This window comes from Rhinopithecus roxellana, chromosome 21 (assembly GCF_007565055.1).
Source record: "Rhinopithecus roxellana isolate Shanxi Qingling chromosome 21, ASM756505v1, whole genome shotgun sequence".
Classification (NCBI taxonomy): Eukaryota; Metazoa; Chordata; class Mammalia; order Primates; family Cercopithecidae; genus Rhinopithecus; species Rhinopithecus roxellana.
Window position 1 is genome coordinate 8,193,580 of NC_044569.1, and position 23,184 is coordinate 8,216,763.

General features: G+C 45.7%; 2 long non-coding RNA genes across 2 annotated transcripts in view; both read right to left on the minus strand.

Annotated features, from left to right (window-relative positions):
- Nucleotides 1-4,064, minus strand: part of LOC115895499 — a 77,360-nt gene extending 73,296 nt beyond the window's left edge. Inside the window, exons 1-2 of the long non-coding RNA XR_004055698.1 lie at nt 3,984-4,064; nt 2,438-2,604 (exon numbers count right to left, since the gene is read on the minus strand). This is a non-coding gene — a long non-coding RNA (uncharacterized LOC115895499). The remainder of the gene's footprint in view (nt 1-2,437; nt 2,605-3,983) is intronic.
- Nucleotides 4,065-13,550: 9,486 nt separating this feature from the next.
- The window catches only part of LOC115895500, a 60,432-nt gene continuing 50,798 nt past the window's right edge, over nt 13,551-23,184 (minus strand). Inside the window, exons 2-3 of the long non-coding RNA XR_004055699.1 lie at nt 20,429-20,522; nt 13,551-13,687 (exon numbers count right to left, since the gene is read on the minus strand). This is a non-coding gene — a long non-coding RNA (uncharacterized LOC115895500). The remainder of the gene's footprint in view (nt 13,688-20,428; nt 20,523-23,184) is intronic.

Sequence of the window (23,184 nt, forward strand, 5' to 3'; positions counted from 1 at the left end):
GAGCAAACAAATCCAAAAGCTAGCAGAAGACAAAAAAATAACTAAGGTCAGCAGAACGGAAGGAGATAAAGACACAAAACAAGGTTTAAAAAATCAATGAATCCAGGAGCCAGTTTTTGGAAAAGATTAATAAACTAGATAGGCTGCTAGCTAGACAATAAAGAAGAAAAGAGAGAAGAATCAAATAGACACAACAAAAAATGATAAAGGAGATATCACCACCGACCCCACAGAAATACAAACTACCGTCAGAGAATACTATAAACACCTCTACACAAACAAACTAGAAAATCTAGAAGAAATGGATAAATACACCGTCCCAAGAGTAAACCAGGGAGAAGTCAACTTCCTGAATAGACCAATAACAAGTTCTGAAATTGAGGTAGTAATTAATAGCCTACCAACCGAAAAAAAAGCCGAAGACCAGACAGATTCACAGCTGAATTCTACTGGAGGTACAAAGAGGAGCTGGTACCATTCCTTCTGAAACTATTCCAAACAATAGGAAAAGAGGGACTCCTCCCTAACTCATTTTATGAGGCCAGCATCATCCTGATACCAAAACCTGGCAGAGACACACACACACACACACACACACACAAAATTGCTGTCCAATACCCCTGATGAACATCAATGCAAAAATCCTCAATAAAATACTGGCAAACTGAATCCAGCAGCAATATCAAAAAGCTTATCCACCACGATCAAGTTGGCATCATCCCTGGGATGCAAGGCTGGTTCAATATATGCAAATCAATAATCACAATCCATCACACAAACAGAATCAATGCCAAAAACCACATGATTATCTCAATGGAAGCAGAAAAGGCCTTTGATAAAATTCAACACCCGTTCATGCTAAAAACAATAAACTAGGTATTGATAGAACATATTTCAAAATAATAAGAGCTATTTATGACAAACCCACAGCCAATATCATACTGAATGGTGATAAAAGCTAGAAGCATTCCACTTCAAAACCAGCATGAGTCAAGGACGCCTTCTGCCACCAATCCTGTTCAACATAGTATTGGAAGTTCTGGCCAGGGCAATCAGGCAAGAGAGAGAAATAAAGGGTATTCAAATAAGAAAAGAGGAAGTCAAATTGTCTCTGTTTGCAGATGACATCATTGCATATTTAGAAATCTCCATCATCTCAGCCCCAAAACTCCATAAGCTGATAAGCAAGTTCAGCAGAGTCTCAGGATACAAAATCAATGTGCAAAAATTCCTACTACATTTCTGAAGTGGTTAGAGTGTAGAACACAGCCTCCTATATGGTGGTGAAGATGGGATCCTCTGGTCCATCTGAAATCACACTGCCCCATTCTAACTCAGTTCTGCCACTCTTCAGCTGTGAAGCTGGGACAAGTGACTTAGCTCCCTGTGAAATACAATAATTGAACCTGCCATGCCAAGCACAGTGCTTAGCACATATTTTGTTTTTTTGTTTGTTTGTTTTTTGAGACAGGGTCTCACTCTGTTGCCCAGGCTGGAGTACAGTGGTGACATCTCGACTCACTGCAACCTCCACCTCTGGGGCTTAAGTGATTCTCCTGCCTCAGCCTCCTGAGTTGCTGGGATTACAGGTGTGCACCACCACACCCAGTTAATTTTTGTATTTTGGTAGAGATGGAGTTTTGCTATGTTGGCCAGGATAGTCTCAAACTCCTGTCCTCAAGTGATCCGCCCACCTCGGCCTCCTGGAGTGCTGGGATTACAGGTGTGAGCCACCACACCTGGCCTTGGTTAACTCTCAAGAAATGCTATATTCTGTGGCAAAGCCTGCTGTATTCATCAAAATATGTCTCCTCTCCATCGTTGGCACACACTAGACTAGGTGTCCCCACATTTAGGTGGCTTGACTGTGTTTCCCCATGGGAAGTGGGTGGGAGTGATGTGTGATACTAAGCCAGGCCCTTGTAGACTTCCTGCACATCTTCCTTCATGCTCTTTCCCACTCTGGCTTGATGCAGATAAGCCTGGAGAACTTGAAAGCCCAGGAGTTTAAAAGGATGGTGCCATAGGAGGGAAAAGGCTGAAGTCTGAATAACTGCATAGAGGAGAGTTAGTCACTGGCCAGGAAAGCCCATTTGGGACTTTCACATGAGAGACAAGTAAACTCCATTCTGAGCCACTGGCATTTCATCTTCATAGCTTATAGCAGTGAGCCTCACCAAAACTTATATAAAGAACTCTTAAGGACAGTGGCCTTGCAGCCTTGCCACAGACATCAGCTGTTTGGATCAGTTCCCTCTAGACCTCCTCTCATCACTGCAGTCGATTCTAAAATCTGGGCAGAACAGGAAAGAAGGAAGAGGGACCAGAAGGTAGACAACTTCAGCTTCTTCTCATTTGTTATTCTATTTTTGCTGATACTTGCTTCAACTACTATAAGTAGCTTTCTGGCTTTTAGAGAATCTGTGTATTTTCTCACCTTCACATCCAGGGACTCCTTGTGGGTGGCTTCTTTGGTCTAGCCTGAATTGATGTTTCTTTTCACACTCCAGGGTGGACACGAAAATCACTGGCCATTTTCCACATGACGTCAGCCTTGGTGAAGTAGCATGAAGTGCTCCATACAGCACAGAAAAAGTTCTCCTGCTATAAGTAAATATTTGTTGAGTGAATTAATGACCTTTATGCCAACTCTTATTGACATGAAAGGCTATGATTAATTATCTTATGAATAATTTGCCTTGTTTGAGATATATTTTACTTGTATTAAATGCTCAATTGAATCAGCTAGTATTTCTTTCTCTGCACCATTTCTTATCAAATATTTTGGCATAGAGTTTATTATTAAATTAATAAATACAGTAGATATTAACATTGACAAAGAGGCTTGGTCTATTAAGTTGAAAATTCCCTTGTTTTCTAGCTGCCAAACCCTTGATTATTTGAGTTTTACAACTTCTGAAGCAATGGTTGAAGATGTGAGAAAGGCTTTTTTTTTTTACTTGTTTCCCCTGCCACATGCCTTCTTCACAGTCATATGGCAGTCTCATGGGAAACCCACACTTGACCACTCTCTTTGATGCTCAGGCAGCTCACACATCATGAGCCTTTTTTATTTTCAGCTTTAAGCCAGCTTCTGACTCAATGTTCAACACATGAATCAATCATATGCTGAACAGGCACGTTGGATTGGGGAGTCTTTGTCCTAATTCCTTGAAATTCATCTCTTTAATGAATATGTCATGTTCTATTTCCTTAAGAGAGTCACTTGTAACTTCCTATAGAACACATTTTTCTAAGACCAATTCGAAGATATGCTTCCCTCAACCCCTTCTTTTAATGATTAATAAATGAATAATTGGATGTTAACGATGAATGGATAGATGGATGTGGGTGAACAGATAGATGGATTCTGGTCTTCCAGCCTCTATACCTACTCATCAGAAGAACCCTAGAAACCTCAGCATCAATGTGTAACTTTGGATATGGTCCTTCAGGTGCTTAGAATTTAGATCAGGTGGCCTTCCAAGTGGTCATCTGTGCTCTCTTGCCAATATTCTAAGGAGCCATATTGAAAAATTTAAACTACCCAAGCAAAAGCTAAACCATTTAGATCATTTTCTCATAAATATAGAGGTACTGGAAGAAAAATCAAATAATAAATCTTATGCAACTTTTGACTTTTCTATTCAGAAAAATCTGAAAAATCTAATCTGAAATTTAGTTTCCTTAGGTTTTATTAGCATCTTGAGTTTAAATATTATTTTCATGAGGAAAGTACAATTTTTCTACATTTTTTCTTCCCTCTGGCATAGTTACAGACATGTTGCCTGACTCTGCCTGTTTAACACCATTTATGACTGGTCTGTGATTGGTTCAGAGGACATGTGCATGGGCTTTCTTAGAAGCAGCAGCATTCAAAGTTAAAATGACATTTGTTCATTCAAGCAGCAAGCTCCGCCAATTGGCAAAGACCTCTTTGCAATAAAAATAGGAAGAAACAGCCTTTTTATCATCTAAGGTACCTGTAGCAGATTCACTGAGCAACTTTCTTCACTCTCTTTCATTCATATTGTGTAGAATGCACTGGATTCTATCTTCTTATAGTCCTGTAGGGAGGAATCATGGTGGCTTTTATCCAGCAAGTTTTGGCAGGCTCCAGCTATACATTGTTATTTGATTAAGGATTTGGCATATGAGCTAAGGTAAGTCTTTTTATGGCATTATCCAGAATCAGCTTCCTAGTGAATGACATACTCCCCAAAGAATGTTTCCAAAGAAGCTGTTGTAAAGCTTTTCTGTGGGCAGAAATTTCACATGTAGCCTGCTTACTTTATTTCATAGACTGGCTAGAATACCACCAACTACTCCAGGATTTCTTAAACTGAAACTTGGAGTCCCTGGATGTGAAGGTGGGAAAATACATGGAGATTCTCTAAAAGCCAGAAAGCTACTTGCAGTAATTGAAGCAAGTATCAACAGAAATAGAATAACAAATGAGAAGCAGCAGAAGTTCTCTATCTTCTGGTCCCTTCTCCTTCTTTCCTGTTCCGCCCAGATTTTAGAATTAACTGCAATGATGAGAGGAGGTCTAGAGGGAACTGATCCAAACAGCTGATGTCTGTGCAGGGCTGCAAGAAAAACTAAAAAAAAGCCTTTTGGGGAACACTTATACACTGCTGGTGGGAGTGTAAATTAATTTAGCCATTGTGGAAAGCAGTGTGGTGATTTCTCAAATAACTTAACACAGAATTACCATTCAACCTAGCAATCCCACTACTGGGTATACCCACAGGAATATAAATCATTCTACCGTAAAGATACATGAACACCTATGTTTGTCACAGTACTATTCACAATAGCAAAGACATGGAGTCAACCTAAATGCCCATCAGTGGTAGACTGGGTAAAGAAAACGTGGTACATATACACCGTGGAACACTACACAGCCATTAAAAAGAATGAGATCCTGTCCTCTGCAGCAACATGGATGGAGATGGAGGCCTTTTTGCTAAGCTAACTAACACAGGAACAGAAAATGAAATACCACATGTTCTCACTTATAAATGGGCCCTAAACATTGAGGACACATGAACACAAAGAAGGGAACGACAGGCACTGGGACCTACTCGAGGATGGAGTCTGGGTGGAGGGTGAGGATGGAAAAACTACCTATCAGGTACTGTGCTTGTTACCTGAGTGACAAAATAATCAGTATACCAAACCCCCATGACACACAATTTACGTATGTAACAAATCTCCACGTAGGCCCCTGAAACGGAAATAAAAGTTAAAAAGTAAGATAAAATAACAACAGAAAATAATAAAAGAGCCTTTTGGGAAGTGGACAACTCTAGTGTGATGACAGATCTGTGAAGTCAGGAGGCCCTGTCTCAAACGGTACAGTGATGTTTCAGGACTCTGGCTTTCCAAGAGACTGACAAGTCATTTAAGTGGACTGAGTCAGCCCCAATGGTCATGCTCACTCCTTCTTCCAGGAGCCCTTGCTTCCCAGGAGGATCTCAGTGTAGCCTCCTGAGCCAGTCACTGGAAGAGCCAGAGCCAGAAGGTCAAGCTGCGAGTCTTGGCCTAAAACTCAAATCAGCTGGCTCTATTTTCTTTCCACATCTACCTTCACTGCACATTGCCCAAAATAGCCTTTCTAGTTTCAGCAAGACAAGAGCTCCCAGAAGTCAGGCGCTAGCAGCACTGCAAACTATCTTTGGGCGGGATTAATTCCCTTCTGTGCCTAAGACAGCAAAGTGCTGTCTTTACCTAAGATTAGTCTTCACCTAAGACAGCAAAGTGCTCACAAGCACTTCAGACTCTGGGGAGCCACACACCCCAGAACACAAGAACTTTCTGGGCAGAATTTTTCAAAGTCTCATATCCCTTCCAGCCCCTGGGTGAGCAAGGGCAGAAACACCCTTATCTGCCACTGGCAGGAGACGTCCCTCCTCAAGGGCCCTGGAACCCGCTGTGGCTGCCCGATGGGCCACTTTAAAGGAGGCCACTAGGCTCCATCTGGTGCCAGCTGTAGGCAGGGGCCCTGCAGAGAGGTCCCGGAACCAAATCGGAGGGTGGCTGCTGGCTTTGCATTTCAGTTAAAATGAGCACTGCATTTGAAATGCTCTGGTGATTTTGTTTAAATTTTTTAAACTATTTTTTCTCTCTTAGTTCCATCTTCCTTACCTCCACTTAACCTACACGCTGGCAATGGGAAACGGAGAGAAGAAAATTCATTTTCTGAAATTGTATTTATGAATTTTTGTCCTTGAACGATATTTTCAAAGTTTTGACAGATGGTTCAAGCGTCCAAAATCTCTACACTCACACTGACTTGATTTTTAGAGTCACATTGGAAGTGTCTGGCAGCAAGAAAGAATGTTTGAAATTAGTGATAGTCCAGCAAACGCAGGTGTGTGGTTTGGGAAGTCTCCGCCTCTTGTAGTGTGGCTTTGGTCAGCCATGGCGTGGGGAAGAAGAACCTTATCTGCACCTGTCTGCAGGGCACTGAGCGCCGCTTCCCTGGGGCTCTCTCTGTCACTCACCAGCTTTCTACCTGCATCATTTTCCATATTCTCTGTTCTCTGGAGGGCCTAAAAACCCAGGCTGTGGGGCGATGCTGACCAGCAAGTGACTTTGTGCACTTTGCCTAAATTCTCTTAACCTTTGTTTGCCAGGTACATAGCAAAATAGCCAGCCACTCCCAGCCATTATGAATTTTAGTGTTTCTGTACATTCTAAGCCAAGTGAGATGTAGGCACAGATATCAAAGATGGCAACATGAAAGGATTGTAGGTGAAGTTGGAATGGAGATCAAAGTAAAATTTCCAACTTTTTCTTTTTTGAGATGGGATCTCCCTCTGTCACCCAGGCTGGAGTGCAGAGGCTCCAGCTCTGATTACTGCAACCTCTGCCTCTCCGGTTCAAGCAATTCTCCTGCCTCAGCCTCCTGAGTAGCTGGGATTACAGGTGTGTGCCACCATGCCCGGCTAATTTTTGTTTTGTTTTTAGCAGAGGTGGGGTGTCACCATGTTAGCCAGGATGGTCTCGAACTCCTGACCTCGTGATCTGCCCGCCTCGGCCTCCCAAAGTGCTGGGATTACAGATGTGAGCCACCGCGCCTGGCCAACTTCTTTTTCTTCAGGTGAGACTTTGTGATGCATTCAGGGTGAGGGACGGTGAGGGCTGCAAGACAGTCAGTTCCCCACCAGCCACAAGGACAACCGTGACCCACCCTACCCCTCATCAAGCATAGAGTTCCCAGGAGCCTAGGAGAGAGGGCACTGAAGCTCCAGACCCTGGCCAGACCCTCCGTGAGGTTTGTCTCCCAGCTGGAAGCAGAGGTGGCAAAGGAAGGCTTATAGCTGGAAAGTATGTTCGAGATGAGAGAGAAAAAAAGAAACCAAGACAGAGACAGGCAGAGAGAGTGAGCACTAAGCCGTGCATAGAGGGGCCACTAACAGGGTAGACGCTCACGGCACAGGTAAGCAGGAGCACAGGTGGCCAGAGAGGGGGCCCCTTCCCCTGCTAGCAGCTGTGTTCGCATTCTTGCTGTCTTCTGTGGCTGAGAGTACCCACACAACAGCCCTCAGCCAAGACGGCCTTTCCCTGTCTTCACACAGATGCAGGAACCCCCAGGGATGAGTGCTCAGGAAGGGAGTGGACGGCAGAACCCTCCCTAGGATGCGGACCCTCTTGGGCAGGTGGCATTTGTCAGCCCGGGTTTCCTTCCTCCCCACCCTTTCCATCTTTCTCAGGCTCCTCCCAGCCTCTTCCACTTTCCTCTCCCAGCCCCGTGCTGACACCCCAGCTGCTCTGGCAAGGATGGGCAGTGACAAGAGGAGCCCTGAGTAGGGAGGCGGGGGCCTGCAGTTTCATGCAGCTGTGAAGTGCGCAGGACGGAGTCTGTAAAGTGCAGTGTGAAGCTTGCTACAGCTGAGTCACATGGACGGAGGAATGGGAGACGCGCAGCAGATGAGGCAGAGTCAGCCTCCCCAGGCAGTGCCTTCTCTTTGAAACCGCCTGGGAGGAGTGGGGGTTACTGATGAGCCCCAGAATAAAATAGACATAAGCATGTCAGAAAATACTCCATTCTCGATGGCAACGCCTTCTGTCTTAGACTTCTTATGCAGCAGCTAATTCGTCTAACTAAGAAGTCATGGAGAGCAGTTCACGGAGAAGCTCCTGTCCCTCCCTTGGTTAGGGGCTGCACGTGCTCTGTGCTCCCCAAATGCCATGCCATGTAGCTGAAAGCTTGCATTCCTCTCTAGAACCCTTCCAAAGCTCTCATTTCTCATTTGGCGTCTCTGAGCCTCCGAAATCTCACTCTGAAAGTATCCATTTGGTTGGTTTTTCCCTTTCAAAACAAAAGCTTCTTCAAGCCACTGCAGTCCCACCAGAGGTATTCTCAAGCGCGTTCTGCTCTGAAAAATAACTCATTGTGAGCCTGCTAGGAGCTTCTGCTTGGGCTGGGAGACAGGGAAGTAGGGAGCAGGCAAGTAGGAGAAGCTTTCAATCGACACTCCATCTGGGGTGAGCGGTTTGCAGGTGTTTTGGAAATCTTGGGCACAGGAAATGTGAATTAAAAACAACAACAACAACAACAACACACACCCACCCACCCACACACACACAGACACACCAAACAACAGAAGAAAACAGCATTGTTATCGAAAAGTGACCTGAGTGGAACGGAACCACATGGGTCTTGTGGGTGCGCGAGCCCCAGGCTGGCGTCCTTGTGGCTTGGCTGGGCAGTCCGCCCATCTGTTCTGGCAGCTCTGGGCAGACCTCGCCACAGACCCAGCCCTCAGCCCCCTGGGGCCACCGCCCCTTTGTCCTCCCATCCAAGGAACCCTGCGGTCCTGAGAGCCCTCCTTCCCCTCACTATCAGTGCATGAGGGGCCTCGAAAGCACGGCTACATCACCCAGGAAAGCCTTAAGCCAGGGGTAGGGTTTGGGCGGGGAGGGGAGTAGCCCAGTTATCAGGCAGGAGCAGCAGGTCGCATTCATGAAGGCCGGAAACGTCCCCTGTAAAGCCAGCCCCTTAGCACTGCGGTATGAGCCTGATGGGCTTCATCAGATCCTTCCTGTGACGATCTCCATTCCCCAGTGCAAGCTGCCTCTGAATTTGGAGTCACCACTTTCATTTGGGGAGCTGGGGAAAAGTGAAATATTCACTTTTAACTTTGATACCTGTGCCTGCAGTTCCTGTCTTGTTGCTGCCCTTTCCCAGTGGAAAGCTGGAATGACAGACCATTAAAGCTGGGAGGAGCCTTGGACCTCACCAGGCCAGCCTCTCCATCCTACAGACAAGAAACCGTAGTCTGACCTAGGGGACAAATGGCCCTGGCACCAAGACTCTCCCAGGCCCCACTCAGGCGCTGTTGCTGGGCTCTGCCTCTTGTTGCAGCTGGCTTGCCTGAGTTATTTTCTGTTCCTTCTGTAATGATCCTATTGTCACAATGGGTCTCTCCCAGTAGAGTGCACCCCACGCATCCCCTGAGGTCACCCATGTTCCCTGCACACAGAGTGCTTAATAAATGAGTCTTGATGGACAAGCGCTGCAGCCTGCAGAGACCTCATCTGTTGTCTAGGTCAGGCCAATCTGCCCTTCTCAGATGACCTTCTCTCCCATCCCTTAAAAGTGTCCTGTGATGCTCCCCAGATGTTCTGCAGAAGCATCCGGGAGAACCCAGCCCCTGGGGCAGAGCGGTAGTGTGCAGGCGCCAGGCCTTGCAAGCCCAGCATCTTGGAACTCTCTTTGCACAGAGTTGCCTTGAGCCAAATGCAAGTTTCTAGAATCTGGACACACGACACAGTCTCGGCAGAGCTGATTACGGAGGAGTGTCAGCGAAGTTCTTGGAAAAAATATTTTCAGGAAAAGAGTGTTTGGCAGCTTCCCTGAGGGGTAAACAAGCCAACAGAAATTAAGCAGGAGAATCCAGGGGCATGTACCAGTAAAGCAGGGGCGGCTCATCCCAAAACATTTGCGTGCTCTGTGTCCTCCTAATACATTAGCCAGGAGGGAGGAAGACCTGCGTGTGGGCCAACAGAAACCATTTTGGAAGACAATGTGCATGGAGTTCAACCTCTTCGAAGTGACCTTTTTAGAAAATTTGGCCACTAACATCTCCCATGGAATTGTGAGATTTGAAAAAAGCACCAGATGCGGCTGTTTGGCAGAGTCCTGTCCTGGCTATGGGACTCGTTCTGAACTGAAAGATTCTAGTCGGCCTGTTCTCAGTACTGGCTGGATGAGGCCTGGAGTCAGGAGTCAAAAGCCCAGGTCTAATCAAGATTTGTCTACCTTTCTGTCACCTAAGCAGGACATGTGGCTACTGGTTCATCTGTGGGTGCTCTCCTTCCTCGCCTGTGGAATAGGATTTGCCCTGCCTGTCTCACACGCCTAGTGTGAAGACTGAATGCTGGGCACACGTTCATCAAGGGTGAAGCGTGGTCCAATGTCAGGCAATACGACTCTATTGAACCGCACTGCTGATGGAAAAAAGCAACGCTCTCCTTACATGAAAAATGACTAAACTCTCTTAATCAGCTGGGCTCATTGAGACAAACATACACAGCCCTTGACACCCCCCTTACTGGCCCCCAACACACAGAAGCCACCCCAGGTATTTTAAGAAAGATCTTAACACAGAAAATTGTGTGGCTACTAAACTCTTGCAAGGGCTAAGCGTTCATGGCTGGTCAGCCAGGAGCAACTTCTAGAACACTGCAGAAATGACATAAGAGAGGAGCTTGGGCCCCTGAGGTGCCCCCTGGAGCTCTGCTGCCCGCACCACAATGAACTCTGGGAGACCAGGACCCAGAACGTGAACGCTGCAAGTGCCACTTGGCAAACACACAGCAAACAAATGCAATCTAATCTCTACTACATTGCTCCTGTTAAACAGCCAAAATGAAGCAGAAAAATATCTCCGCCTCACTTCTCTCCTCCAAATCTCCCACCAGTACAATAACCTGATGGAATGTAATCCACATCTCGTACCTCAGCTGTAAGACATAGTAGAAATGTCGTTTTTAGCTTTCCAAGCTCTGTAGCTGGAAGGCAGATGGGATATGGCTGAGCAAACCAAGCCCCAGTATCCACCCTCCTCAGTGTTCACACAAACCTTGTGCTAGTTGGAGAGCTTTGAAAGCTTAGCTGTGCCCTGTATTATCAGGGCATGGGCTAAGAAAGTTCCCCAAAGTAGTAATCACGAAATTCTCTGCTACCCAGATCACCTCACCTTGTCTTCTCTTGTCTCCTGAGTAAGAAAGGACTGTGTGTACCATGGATCCCTTCAACAGCTGGGAAAAGGCTATGGATCCAATTTCAGAATAATACTTTTAAGTGCATTAAGGTTAAACTCATAAGATTACACAGGAAACCAATGACATTAATAACTGTATTTCAATGAGATTAATTTCCTGTATAATCTTACGTGTTTAATTTTATGTGCTGCTTTACTAGCACATTAACAAGGTGTTGCAGCATGTCTAACAGCAGTTGTAATCTTGAAAATATGATGAGTGTAAACAACATTTCAGGATATTGGCAATAACTGGATTACACTATGAAATTATCTTAATTCTATTGGTGGTAAAAGTCACAGGTTCTGCTAACATCATAAAAGTCTACTGCCTACATCCAAGAATGAAAGAAATGGTAAACTTTAGATAGAGATCAGTGAAAGTAAAGAGGTATTTTTCCCAGCCAAGTTCATGAATGCTCAAAGGAATCCAGGTTAGGAGCCCCTAACTTGCATGTCATTCCTTTCTGCATGGACGAGTCTGGCTAGCAGGAACCTGCTTGACTGGGGCTTCCCTCCCTTCCTTTGAAGGATTGGAGTGACCTGCTCTCTGTACACTTCACTCCCACTCCTATCCTATTGGCCACACCCAGCTCCATGGATGCTGGGAAATGTAGTTTCTATCTGGGCAACCATATGCCCAGAAAAACCTCAGGAGGCCCTATTACTAAGAGAACAAAAGGGAGGATGAACATTGGGGAATAACTGGCCATGTATGCCACACTTGCTCCCTTCATAAAAGTACAAACAATGAAAAGCTCAAATTAGTTGAACCCCTTTGCATGGGACTTAAGGCAATTTGCCTTCTCTGTTTGGAAAATACTCTCTGCTGGCATTTCTCAGACATTCTTTAAAGGTACTAATTATTGAAATAGATCTCTATGGCTCTAGCAGTCAAAGAACAAAGCTCTACTGTGGATTCATGAGGGTCTGGCTGAGGCCTGATTTGGTTTTCTGGCCAACTGAGCTGCCTCCAGCTCTCAGGACTGCTTTGTCATCAGCATCCTAATCCAGATTCTACCGAATAACTTTCACGTGACAGCTGATGGCAAAATTTTCAATCCCCATCTTTTCTTGAGACAGGGTCTCACTCTGTCACCCAGGCTGTACAGTAGCATGATCTTGGCTCACTACAGCCTCGACCTCCTGGGCTCAAGCAATTCTCCTGCCTCAGCCTCCTGAGAGGCTGGGACTACAGTTGTGCACCACCATGCCCCACTAAATTTTTATTTATTTTTTGTTGAGATGCAGTCTCACTATGTTGCCTGGTCTTGAACTCCTGAGTTCAGGTGAGTTCAATTGACCCTCTCACCTCAGCCTCCCAAAGCGCTGGGGTTACAGGTGTGAGACACCATGCTGGGCTTCAGTCCACTTATTTAAATTCCTCCAGAGAAGAAATGCTCCTTATATGGTCTGATAAATAAGCTGTGAAGCTCTGGAGGAAATCCACATTCTCCACCCCTCTGCATGTATCTTTTGGGCATAGATACATGTTGAACCCCTGTGTGTGTTGGATGACTTCATACATTTTGGGTTCCTTTGTTTTGACGTGGGGCCCCTTCAGGGGCTGTAAGTTAAGCTGCTCACCCCTGTGGTGGTTAGCCGGGCTTCAGGAAGGGAGGGAATTCCAGAGACAGGGATGTGCTAGTCTCTATCCTTTGATTTTCTTCTATGAAACCTCAACTTTTAATCCAGTCTCCTTAAATGTTACACCCTGTTCTCTACCATACCACTGGGAATTAAGAAGAGTGTCTGTGTTCATATTCCCCAGAAAGAGGTCAGGGTGGGTAACATTCCCTGAGGCCATTATGTGGCCACAGCAATGAGGAGAGACCTATCTAACGAGAGGAGAATCTTGGAGGCACCAACCTCAGAGCTACCGCTGCCCCGTCCTCCATAGCCAACCTGGAGGATCTGGGAGAAACTTTTCTAAGATAACCTGAAGGTTTTCGTGTAACCCACCGCACCACAATGTTTAGCAACATCTCAAAAATCAATGAGTTTAGAAGGAATATTTAATTATTTCTACCATCACTATCACTGCAGAGATTGGAATGACTCGACGCTGCCTCTTGGCTGTGCACATCTTTCATCATAAGCTCAAAAACTCTACATAATGGCGGGTCACACCATAAAGTCATGAAGAGATTTTACTGAACAGAATTCTTCTAATTTAATGAAAATTCCAAATAAGCACGCAGCTCAGCTTTTGGTCTTGTGTTTTCTTTCTCCTCTTTTCCACAGCTCCATCGTGGATTGCCTTAAATTCTTCCCATGCTATGCAAGGGACTCCTGCCAAAGACCCAGTTTTAACTTTGTGAGGTCCAACTCCACCTTCATAGTGTGATTCCTAAGCTTACTGGTCCTGTGTTGGTTTGAGGTGCCCTCGATGGATGTTCTTTGTGCTTTATCTGGAAGATGCAGTTGAAATGTTAAATTGTGACTTTCAGCACCTACTCGCCAGGTGCGCTCTGCCAGGGAGCCGGCTCCCCCAGGGCAGACCAAGCACATTTTTAAAATGCCGAATCCAAGTCTGTGATTGAGGGTTAGAGAAGGACAGATTTTAGAGGACTAATTGGATTCTTTTTATTTTTTAAGGACCATATTGGAAAAATCTATTTATTCATGGCTCAAACCACCTAATAATGTTTCCTAGGAGTAATAATGGTAAAGACATTACCCCTGTTATTGGCCAAGCATCGTACTGTGCATTTTATGTGTTTTTTATCAATGCATCCTCGTACTACCCCATGATATATTTTATCCATTTTATAAATGAGGAAAATAAGGTTTAAATGATTTCCCATGGTTTCATGGCAGAGCCAAGATTCCAATCCAGTTCCATCTCATTCTAAGGCCCATGCTCTAATGACTGTTTTTTTTTTTTTTTGCTTATGAATCTGCACCAACCCCTCTGCTGGTCGACAGTTTGCAAATACAGAGGACCACCCAGACCAGTCCTGGCTTAACACAGTGTGTTACTTCTCTTTTGTCTGGTTGAGAGTGATGTCTAAGAAAATGTCTCCTAAGACTGGAGGCAAATGAGACAAACCATGTGCTATACCTAGACCAGCAGTCAGTTCAAGCAAGCATCCAGCAGAGTTACTTTTATTGTTTATATTATAATTTCAGCCCTCCCAGGAACCCCCAATCCCAACCAATGCCATTTGCGAGGAAGATTGGCCTGCGTCAAATACTGCATGCTTGGCTGTCCTCTTCATGGACTTTCCAAATTGTTTTTTTCTAGCTTTTCTAGAGCAAGATTCTGAGACTCCTAGATGTAAGGTTAAACTGAATTGGGTTTTTAAGAAATGTCCATAATCCAGAGACACAGGAGAATGGAGACATGGGCCACTGTGTGTCAAATGCCTCTTGCATTTCTGCATCTTGCTGCCTAACTAGGTGACATTTGTCAGGCTGATGTCCCTGAGGAGGCTTTCTCTGGGATGGGCTGACTGTGAGGCTCACCAGTGGGGCCAGAACTCCTACTGAGACATTGAAAATTGTCCCTGTGGGGTTAAGTCCACTGGGTTAAAGCTTAAGTCAAATTTCCAACCTACTTTTTATGGGAAGTTGTAGCCATAGGAAAGAGGAAATGCAGAGGATGTCTTTTAAAATTGTAGCTAAATCATTGAGCATGCAAGTATGTGATTAGCAGTGAACATAAGATTCAAATATGCATTCTCTCAGCTCCCTCCTCTCTCTCTTTTCTCCTGTGCTCCTCTCTACAGAAAGAAGAAAGCCAAAGAGCTGACCAGGCATTGAAAAATGCAGCATGCACACAGAGAAATCATAAAGGATCTTGCTAGCACTGAATAGCTGAGCAGAAATTCAAATGCTGTTGACTTAACAGAAACCAACTGTGTGTTTTTATGAACAAATCTAAATCATACCAGATACTTCAGGGCTGGATTTGCAAAGAGGCTCCAAGACCTTTTTTTTGACAGAGTCATGGTTTCTCCATGCACAGGCACAGCCTGCATGGTGTGTTCCTGCCTATGGCTACCACTACCCTGCCCCAGAATGCACCACCAGGCCGTGGGCTTGCGTTAAACAGTTCCCGAGGTGTTTGCTTAACGTGTTTTCTTCTTTTGTTGCTCTAAGGAAAGAAGGCACACTTTAATTTCTGCACTTACCTCAACTGGCTTGGTAGGTCTAGACTGCAGAAACCAGGCCAGGTTAGTACTTGTTTGGAAGATACACAGCCAGCATAGAAAACCCACGTGGGGCAAAGAGTGGCTGGACTCTCAGGCCCCTGATTCAGGGTCTCCATGGGCCCCAGAAGTGTCAGGGCCTAATAGCAGCAAACAAAATAGTTACATGGGATGCTGCTCTGGCATGGCTTTCGGGACTGGCAGGTAGCAGTCTATAGGGGTCAGGGGACTAAAGTTGCGGACGCAAGAAAGGGTCTCATTTCCCCTGAGAACCTTTGGAAGACCTGAAAAAAATGGGATTTCCAAGGCTGACACCACAGTAGAGGCGTGGTTTTTAGTTCACGCAGAAACAAGCCTAAGGTTGAAACCATTCTCAGGAAGGCCTGGCACGGAGCTTGTGACTCGTCTCAACTGCACACAAGGTCGAGTGACCAGATACGCTGCCCTCCCACCTGGCAGGGCTGTCTGGTGGCCAGGTCCCAAGAACCTCTCACAGATTCCACATTCTTTCCAGAGTGGACCCAGCTCTGCGTGCTGCTGGGGGAACCTCCTGCTTACCAAACAATCTGACTGTTGCCAGATGTGGGCACCTGGCCAGCTTTTACATAATTCAGGCTTTTCTATGCTCAAGATGGTACAATTTAACGGAGCCTTAGAAGTTGTGTTTTTATCTCCTCTCCACCTCCTCCCCACCGCCCTTCCTGCTTTTCTTCATCTCAGTCGCAAACTCGCCCAAATACGTGGAAAAACATGATTGTGTGTGGTGTACATCAGTACCTATGGCTGGAGATAACAAGACCATGCATTTCGCTTACGCTTGCTAAAAATGAAAATTAAAATGACGCTGAGGATTGCTGCCTGCCTCCTGCTGCCCGGGCCTTGTCTTCCAGACACGTGTCGCCAGGTTTTCAGTTCTGAAGGACCCCATCGGGAAGCCCGTGCTCAGGAATGCGAGACGGAGGATGCAGAGCTCAGCACGATGCGAGCTGATAGATTTTCTTGTCATCAGAAGTCATCTTTTATCATGGAAAGTTAGTCTTCTCCTGTAAGAAGATCAAAGCACTGCACAAGGGCCCAGTAACTGAACACCAATCAATTCATATTTTGAAGTCAGGGCTAAGGTGGGACTTTCTTACTGACAAAACAGGGTCCTAGGTTCTGGGAATTTTCATTCCCATTTAATTTCTTCACTCTTGTGAGGTGATCACGTTGCTTTGCATGTCTTCAAACCATGCCTGCTCTTGTCATCTGGAAGACTGCTGGGCAACGGAAGCAACAAGTAGGCTTGAGACAGTCACGCTTGCTACAGCGCACATGTTGAGAGATCGTAGGGGATGGCAGACTTAGTCTCTCTCTTTCTCACTCTCTTTCAGTAGACACACACACACACACACACACACACACCCCTACCTGTTGGTTCAGCCTCTCCCAGTTAGAATGAAATGTCAAAACCCCTGTTGTTGCTTCAACTTTCTGTCCTTGTAGGTGTCCTCCAGCTGGAAGTAGCCATCAGATGTGCCACCAATACATGGGAATCAGCCTGTGTGGGGCCCTTGGCTCAGCAGGAAGAGAGACTCACAGGGCGATGGGGGGGAGGCTAAGGCACTGGGGGCAGGTGCCCAGAGTGGGGGTGTGGAGAGCAAGGAGCCCAGGTCCCAGCCCCACCTCCGCCTCTCACTGAGCAGATTCCCACCACCCTGCACTCCTCCTCCTGGTCTGCAGGGAATGCCGCTGCTCCTCACAGGGCCGACCCACCAGGGTGCTGGTTAGAGGAAAGGGCTTGATAAAGACTGCCCTTCTTGTGGCTGCTGGCAATGACCATCGTGGCTGTCTCACCATGGCTCTGCCACTGCTGTTACTGGTTTGGGCAACTTACAACATCCTTCAAGCCTCTTCCTTCTCCTCTAGAAGAGAAGAGTAATAATATGGCCTCATCCAGTCCTTGTGAGTCTGTAATGAGGCCCGGAAGAGAGCACGCTTTGCAGCCTCTGAAGTGCTCCCCTCATGCGAGGGAGGGCCCATCATGCTAATCCCAGATGGCAAACCTGAAGGCCTCTGGCCTCTTCAAAGCATGAGCACACAGTCCGCACTTACCTAGTATGCACCCCACACCTAACACTGGCCATGAACTTTTCTTTGAGTTATTTTACTGTTGATAAATAATTGCACTGATAAGTCAGCGTCTCATTGTGACGATTTCCCTCAGTTTGGCCAAGAGTAAAACCATCTCTTTACCTTCCTGCAAAAACCCAGGCACATTTAAGGAAGCTGAAGAGTCTTCAGAAAAATTGTGTTTGGTCTGCATTTCTGAAGCGTGTGTATCTGAGCATCTATTTCTGGAACAGGCCTAGAAGCTGGAGGGAGAGGCTTCCTTCCAGGGCTTCCAGACTGACCACCAGCATGAAGGCTGAGGACCAGCCCCAAGATGACTCAGCTTGATTTAGCAGGGTAGTTTCAGACTGTATGCAGTGGGGTGTGTTTGCATTCAGGATAATTCTACTATGGAGGTCGATCAAGCACAGGAAGAAAGGAGAAGGATCACGTCCAGAAGCCGGTCCACAGACTGGCCTCAGTCAATGCTGCCATATTGAAAAGCCACAATGGCCACTCCATGCTGATAAGCACATTTCCTTCGTCAAATGTCTCCTGTTTACAGATCCAGATTTACCAGAACAAGTGGCCGCAAGTGGACACGGTGGTAGGCACGTGCTCTCTCATTTAACCCTTAGGGAACCCAGGGAAACTGCAGTGGTTACTTCCCATCTACAGACAGAAGGACGACCTAGCATTGGGCTGGAGGCTTCCTTTAGCAGGTGGGTGTATGTGCCATCCTTCCACGCCTAGCTCCGAGAATGGGGGGGCCCTGCTTTCTGGCCCCACTCCTTGCCTCTTCAAAATCACCTTTGAGGAAAGTCTAAGGGCAATTCCAAACTTCTCAAAGTGTGGTGACAGTTTCTCCACCATTTCTCCTTGAATCCACCCAAGAGTCCAACCTCTATGCTGAGCCTGGTGTCCAGGGTAACCCTGCGTTAACCTGGAGAGGAAGATTGAGACATGGCTACCTGAAAAGAGAACCTGGACTTGGTTTGCCAACAGAAGCAGAATTTAGATGACGCAATGCATGCCTCTCTAAAAGCATCTTGGGAGACACAGGGTGTGAGAGAAGGAACGTAGATGTGAGCCCTGGATGGCCTAAGCATTGAGCCTGGGTCACCGCTCACTGACTACACCATCCCGAGCTGCGAGCTGTGCAATGCAGATAACACCAACCCCTGAAGCAAATGGAAGGTCTAAAGGTGGTAATGTGTGTAAAGTTCCTGGCTCATAATAAGCCATCAATAAATCGTGATTTTTATTACCTATTTTAAAAATATTGGAGGCTGTGGTATGTTATAGTGATTTGAATTTGTGGGATTAAGTTTGTTTTAACCAGAAAATACAGGTTGTTTCCATCTTCCATGTGAAAGCTGTGTCTAAAATATATATGCATGCTTTTGTTCGCCCTCCATAGAACTGAAGAAAATCGAGTTTTTCTGTAATGGTGAAGGATGTTGCTGTAGCCAGGGGCAATCATTCTGAAACTGCAGCCTTGTCACAGACCAGCATTCAGAGCACACCTGGGGACCATGTGGACCCAAGGATGGGCATCAACCCCTGCAAGGAAGCAGGTTTTGTTTTAAAGAAATCTCTGATGTCAGAGTATTTTACTAGGGTTTGCCTTTTACTTATCAAACCAGATCGGAACTCTGTGCAGGGGCTGGCTGGGTTCCCAGTGAGGGGCTGGCTCCCAGGTAATCAAGTTTTGTTTATTCTTCATTTATGAGGCACATTCATCTTCCCCAAGCAGAGAGAAAGCAGTGCCAATGGCAGAAGCCCAACTTCAGCTGAACCCAAGACCAGGTTGGACCTTTGTAATCCGACTGAAGTCAGAATTCCTTAAAGTCATCTATCTCCCCAAATTTATTTGCAACCCTGAGCACTTGAATTATTCTAAGGGAAATGGAAGTGGAGAGGTAGGAGGAGGTGAAATTAGCCCCTGTTTTTGTCATTAACTCCTTATGAAGATTTAGAGATTTGCCACAAATCTTAGGGAAAAATAGATACATTTCGTTTGGTCCAAGACAATACGTTTCTGAGTTTACACATTGAGAAGAGGAGTCTTGGTTTGACTGAGGATGATTAAGCTCTGTGTTAAGACCAGCCCCCGAGTGCCCCACACCTCTCAAAGTTCATGGCAGTGTCCTCAGGTCCCTGGAACGCCAGCGGCCCTTAGCAAGCAGCAGTCTGATGAGTGAAGTGTAAAGGAGTCGGAAACATACGGATCGCATTTCCCTGAGAAAATAGATCACTTGAAAAAAGAAGGGGCAAAGTGCTTGGGAAAATGCATTATGGATTTTGTCGAGGCCAAAAAGGATGTAAACTACTTCAGATATTCTCTAAATGCTACATGTGAGCAGGCATTTCAAGCAATGCACTGTGTGGGAGTGTATATGGGATTGTGCAAGCCTTGGGAACTTCACCAAGGCGATGTCCATTTGTGCATCCTCGAAGGCCCTCTAAGTGGTTTTGCAAACAGTCAAAAAGAATATACACAGACAAGACAAGTGCTATTATCAAAGGGGGAAACTGGAATTTCACTCGTTGTGCTTTGTAAGAAAGATGCCCTGCCCTTTTTTCTAATGTTCTGAGTTGAAAAATACCAAATGGGACAATCAATGCAAAGGTTTTCTATAGACTTTTGGCTGATTTTTAAAGATGCTTAAAATTGTGTGGCTGCAAACACATCCTGCTTTAATCAGGATGCATTTTAGCAATATTCCTAAAGATCGTTGTCAAAATGGATGAAAGAAGAGCCCCAAAGCATATTCTTCACAGCCAGCTTGCCCAGACACGAGGAGATGGCAAAACTTGGCACAGAGACCCCCGGTTTCCCCCAAGGCTGTGCGCCACCTCCCAGCCAGGACTCCCAGAAGCAAGGAAGTCTTCCTCTCAACCTACCAGGCTGGTCCTGACCCAGGCCCTCCATCTTCTGGGCAGTGAATCACCCACAGCATCATACTCAGGCCTTGGCAGAGCCTACAGGGTGAGGAACCTGGGAAAGCAAACCAGACATGCAGGTGAAGCACAAGCACCTTCAGCCCGCCTGTCCCAGCCAGGTCTTCCCAACCCGCCGGGACAGGTGCCCCTGTTCCTATTGCTTGTTTGCCCAGGAAGTCCCATCTCCTTCCGCCCTCTCAATCTCTCTCTACATTTCTCTCTCTCCTTCTCTAACTCTCTCTATCTCTATGTCTCTATATCTTTTCTATCTTTATCTGTCTATGTCTCTCTCTCTTTCTCTTTATGTCTTTCTGTCTCTCTATATCCTTATCTCCGGCTCTCTCTCTACCTCTCTCTACTCCTCCTTCTCTCTACTCCTCTATCTCTCTCTCCTGCCATGCAGTGTGGCCTGAGTCAGGATGGGTGCGGACCTGTTCTAGGAGTCAGTATGAGGACTCTTCAGCACCTGCTTTGTGGGTAACATAGGTGGCCTTTCATCCTCCGTCAGCTGACTGTCACGTCTCACTCTTCCACTGGATCAAAAATTGGGTAGGAACAAGGGGTAACAATTCACGAGATTCCCTCAAAGGCCCCTGGAGTCTTCATCCTTGAAAATCTCAACTCCATACCCCAAAACCTCCCGAAAAGGCCTCCACTGAGGTTTGCAGCCAATCCTGACTTCTCAAGTCCCTGCTCTTCCCATTCCTTAGATCACTGATATCCAGGTCTCCTTCTCCCACCAGCACAGGTGAAGATGTTGCCTCCCCACACAGTTGAAACTGGGCCTTGGTCATGCACGTCTGCTAGAAGGCAAGCAGAGCAATGCATCTTCTGCGGCACAGCACACCCCGGCCCCTGCAGCATGAACGATGCACTGGTGGGAGGGTGGCATGCAGGTGGCACGGAGCAGGAACCACACACTCTTTCTTTAAAGTGCCAGACACTGAAGGTTTTGGGCTTTAGGGTCATCTGGTCTCTGTCACAACCAACCAACTCTGCCATTGCAACGTGAAGGCAGCCATTGACAGTGCATGAACAAAGGAGCATCAGTTCCAATAAAACTGCATTTACAAAAGCAGGCCACGAGGCAGATGGCCCCGAGACGATTCCTGACATAGGCGGTGGCTGCCCTAGAGTCACCCAGGCCACAGTGGAATTTCCATACATTAGAAAGAAACCCTCACGGCTTTCAGGCACTGAAATCAGGGGCCTGTTTGTTATCACAGCATAACCCAGCCTGTCTTGACTTACACAAATTCCTCTTTTGTCTCACTCAACCCTAAATTTCTGCATTTCAACTCTGGTGTCATTTGTTTAAAATTCACACATCTTTATTTGTTACCTATTTCTTCTCTAGCCTCTCTTGCTCTCTTGAGACCCATTTTTTTTTCTTAATTATAGACCTGGGTCTATAATTTATAGTTAACATAAATAAATTGCATTTATTTCCAGTAAAGATCAGAGAACATAATTTGAAGAAGGTAATATTAAACACAGATATAAGAGAAATACTTTATGTACAACATGGTGACTATAGTTAATAATGATACATTATATTAATAAAATAATGTTTATTATTAAACATTGCTAAGAGAGTAGACTTTAAGTGTTCTCACCACAACAAAAGGATGTCAGGCAATATTATGTCAATTAGCTCAATTTAGCCATTCCACAATGTATACCTGTTTCAAAGCAACATGTTATAGACATTAAACATATGTAATCTTTGTCAACTAAAATAAATAAATAAGAGGCATAAGAACAAAAAATACTTTAAGTCCAAGAGTCCGGAATGCTTTAAGTCTAGAGTAAAGGATAAACAATGTGTTTTTATTCATCTTAGGTATTAGAAGGAAAAGGGTGTTTACAACTCCTTAATAAGTCTGAAATACAAGTCCATGGAAGAGAAGGGTGGACAGATTTCTGGAAGAATTGGAAAGAATACCAAACTATCTGTAGCCTTAAATCTTGAGTTTCTCAATTTGTAAGAAAAGAAACAGGAGGAGAGAAAATACTGTATCTCAGAAGTTATTCTGAAAGTCAGATCTTCCTCTTGAAAACCATACAGCTCAGAAACAAGCGAGAGGTTTCAGGGAACAAAAAAAATCCCCCTCCTTTTCAATGCAATAACCTTAAATTCCCAGCAGGACACAAACCACATGTTGGTGTTGTGAATAAATTCTGAAAAGCATCTGGGGGTAAGTGTTTAATTATACTTGGCATGGCTACACCTTTTTACTCTCAAGACAGGAAATCCCCGGACTGTTAAGTAGGTTCAACCCCTCGGCAGAACAGATGAGAGCCTTTCTGGCTGCCCTTCCAGGATAGTTAGACCCAACTTCATTTCTAGGGCAACAGTAGCACAAGGATCCCAAACATCTAGTTACAGGGTTCCCTGCAGTCCCAAACCAAGTGAGCACCCCAGAAAGTCTTCAACAGCACCAAAAAAGTAAACCTATTTCAGGCCAAGCCCCACATCTGCCTTGGAGTGTTTAAAGCAGCCTAAGATTGCCTGCCCCAGGTTTCCTTCCAGACGTTCTGAAATTCTTACCTGGGTAACACTGTGGTCTCTGCACGAGAGGCAGGGGGCTGTGATTACAGGTCCAGACCCAGGCAGATTATGAAGTAGCTACAACATAGTGTCTCAAATTCTTTTTAACACATGCTTCCTGCATGTGACTCAAAATTTCATTTCCTCCTTCAAAGTGTATCCAATA